Below are 4,013 nucleotides of genomic sequence, written 5' to 3' on the forward strand. Positions count from 1 at the left end.
TGACATCACTGTCAATTGTCACGCTACTTTCCTTAACTTTTACTTGCATGGTTCTTTTCCTGCGGTTGAAATTTTGGAGAGAAAAAACATCTTGCGTTTCTTGGAATGTCTTGCACGTTTGTATGCGTTGATATTTGAAATAAGTTATTGACATTCAAAACAGTTTGATTATTTGTGGCGTAAAATATCAAAAAAAAGATGCAATTGGTTGAACTAGTGTTTATATTTTTAAAAATGATTAAATTTAAATTTGTTTGATTCGATAGTCTTGCACGTTTGTATGCGTTGATATTTGAAATAAGTTATTGACATTCAAAACAGACTCTTTTTTGGCTTATCCTTTATTCCTTATATTTCCCAAACGAATCAAGTTCTGTGGTATCCTTCCTCACTACTTTTCCTTTAATTGTTGGTTCGTTTTAGCTATTAGTTCATATATAAATCGAACATAAATATTTTATCACGTTATATTGCTTTTAATAATAATTCATACTTTTTGACCTGCATTAATATTCAGTTATATTTTAGAAATATGAGTTTATATTGATCAAATCATGTTTAGTTGATGAATGCTTATTGCTAAGGTTGAATTCTTGTTTATTAAAAATTTTTCTCACTTAATTCGTCCTGCAACATATTAATTCGTTTTCAAAATCCAGTATTAAATCGTAGCCAATAAGGGGTGTAATTTTTTAATGAACATAGCGTCTAAAGTTGGAATCTATTCAATAATAATGTTTGGAATGTGTCATAATGAAGATGGTTAAATCATCATCATCATACGAAATAATGGAATTTTTTTTCAAATTCCACTTTTAATTTCATACAAATTCCTTTTCCATACTATATTATGTGTCCTCCATCATGAGTTCAAACAACGCTCTTTCTTTCATTTAATCTTAACGTATTTTCATAACTAAACTTAGCTGGGTACATTGAAAATAAGTGCCTTCTGACTGGCTGATGTTACATTGTTGAGTTAACATTGGATGAACTTAATATGACAACGTTAATTTGTTACTCCGTTACTTTATTCGTTACTTTTTATTTTTTTAATATGTATCGATATTGATGTAATTCAAATTATCATCATAAAAATCAAATTTTATTCTCAATTTCAACAGACTGAATACTTGGAACATTGGTCTAGCTAATTGGGAACAAAGGTTCTTTAAGAAATTATTAACGGTTAACAATTAATTCAAACAATTCATTTAGAAAATCCGGCGTTAAATTAAAATCGGGAATATAATAATATGACAGGCAGATTAATAACAATCATTTTATGAATGAAAACGCATCCACGCCTTTTAGAGAAAGTGAAAGAAAAGGAAAGGGACAGAAAGAGACAGATAGAGAGAGTGAGAGAGAGTGTGTGAGAGTGAGTGATATTGATTCTTTTGAGCAGACGAACATTGTAGGCGTTACAATGGAAGAAGAATCCGGAGCACCCAACATTTGCATATACATACATGTAAGTAGTGTACGTATGCATGTATTCCGGCGTATATCTGTATTTATTTGCATGTACATTTATGCAAATATCTTGCATGCCTGCGCATCTATGTGTATTAATTACGTTATATGTATGTGGTATGTCTGTGAGTTAGCCCGTGTGAACGTGTGTGTGAGCTAGAGGTGAGCGGGAATTGAAATTTGTTCCCAATTCCCTCCCATTTTGTTTGTCATTCCCGATTCCCTTCCGAGTTCCCATTTATGACAACGTTTCCGAAAATTTCCACTTCCCATTTCTTCAACTCATTCCCGTGTTTTCCTTCCCAATCCCTTTATTCCCCATTTTGCAAATTTTTGAACGATAAAAACAAATTTAAAAAATTATTATATATTAAAAACGTGTTTTTAGTACCAAACTAAATAAAAATCCAAGAGCTCTAAAATGTATTAAGACCACATAATAATTTACAATTATAACAATTTTATACATGTTTATGAATGTTCAGTTCATACTACGTGAATTTCTAATAATTGCAATGTGCCTTTGAATGTGTATGTGTCGACCACATGCATGCGTATATATATTTTAAATGAAATTTCTTTATAGCTTTTGTGCACTAACTAACGTCTTTCAACGCATGGGCAAATGAGGAAAATGGTGGAAATGAAAAAAAAATGGAATGAAATTTTTAGGGAACGTTAAAATTAACGGGAAAGAATATGAAAAAGGGGAATTACAAAAAATGGGAGGAATGGGTAACAAATTTCAATTCCCACTCGCCATGAAATCAATGTTTGTTAAAATTTCAATTTCAGCTGATTGTCATACCCATAATAATTTAGGCTAAAAATCACATGTGGGTTATAAGACTATTTAGTGTTATAATCGGGTTACGTTTTTTTGTCAAATAACAATAGGCTTCAGACATCTTTTTCAATTTTTCTTGAAACTTCCATGATCTAAAAACTTGTTTTGAAACGTATAACATACATTAACTAAACTCAATGTTTTTTAAAACGATTGTAATCTACAGCAAACATATTTTTAACGATTTCGCCCACAGTTCTTTGGAATTCGGCTCTATTCAAAAGAACCGTGGGCGAATTATCTGAATTCATTTATATATCTAAATTGTGTGTATGTGTGTATGTTTTGTGAGTATGTGTATAAATTGTGTCAGTGTGTGTGTGTGTGCGTGCGTGCATTTCTCTGTTATTTAAATTTTCATCAAATAAATCAAATTTCCGAATTCTTGACTTCTTGACTCCCTATTTGTCTCTAGTCCAATAGGGAGTCAACTATTTGGCTATTTGGTACATCTATAATAAAAATTACACTATTACACTATATATATATATATATATATATATATATATATATATATATATGTATATATATATATATATATATATATATATATATTATTTAATAAGTAGGTCTTACATATTCATAGAAAATGTTACTAGAGCATCTATTGAATTGGACCCCAGAGCATTAGACTGAGTGACGAGTAACATCGCTAGAAATTTGATTACTGAGTTGTAGGCACCGGAGTTAAAAGCAACTTTGCATCTTCATGAATCAATCTCTGCCGTGCCTACAAAGCGCCTTTTTTATGTAAACGACGCCACACGGTCTCATCTTGTGCATTCTGTGGATATAACTTGTACGGTACATGTGTATGAGCTTCATTTATATATCTGAATTGTGTGTATGTGTGTGTGTTTTGTGAGTATGTGTATAAATTGTGTCAGTCAGTGTGTGTGTGTGTGTGCGTGCATTTCTCTGGTATTTAAATTTTCATAAAATAAATCAAATTTAAAGTTACATATTGTGGGTAGAAAAAAGTAGAAAATAAGCGCGTCTGGCGGAGAAAAGAGAAGGGTCGACACGCAAGCTAATGTTGTTGCTGCGTGGTGCTTCTGCGTAGGTTCGTTGAAAGGAAGAATGAAACAATGATAGGAAGCAGGGTTGCTAGGCGATGATGCAGTCAGACAATTGTTGTAGGTACCATGTTGTACATGTGTTCGCTTCAACAATTTGTCATTTCAAAATTATTGTCAGCAGACAACATTAAGATGATTTTTCATCAACTGTTGCGATGTTTTTGGTTTTAATATCATAGGAAAAATAGATGAATAATTATAAAATAATAATTAAATAAAAAAAATTAATTAATTATCAAAAAAAAAGAGAAATAAAGAGAAAGAGTGAATATATATATATAATATATATATACATATAAAGATTAATTAATTAACCAAAAAACCATCTGCATATATGTGATGAAACGAGCAATTAGAATTGTGACAGGATCAAAACGAAAGGACCAGTATACCGCTCTTCAACATAAGGCGAAATTTAAATTTTTCGATGTTGAACATATATTTTGAGATGATCTTCGTGTACAAACAATTGACGAACAGATTGCCAAAGTTGTTTCAAGATTATTACAGGATGAAAGAGCAATCTCGAAAACCCAACAATCTCGTCTCCAACAAATCGAAAACGAACATCATGTTTTCAAACATTTTCTGTAAAGGGTCAAGAGCTTGGA

The sequence above is a fragment of the Helobdella robusta genome, assembly GCF_000326865.2.
Source record: "Helobdella robusta unplaced genomic scaffold HELROscaffold_8, whole genome shotgun sequence".
In the NCBI taxonomy this organism is placed as follows: Eukaryota; Metazoa; Annelida; class Clitellata; order Rhynchobdellida; family Glossiphoniidae; genus Helobdella; species Helobdella robusta.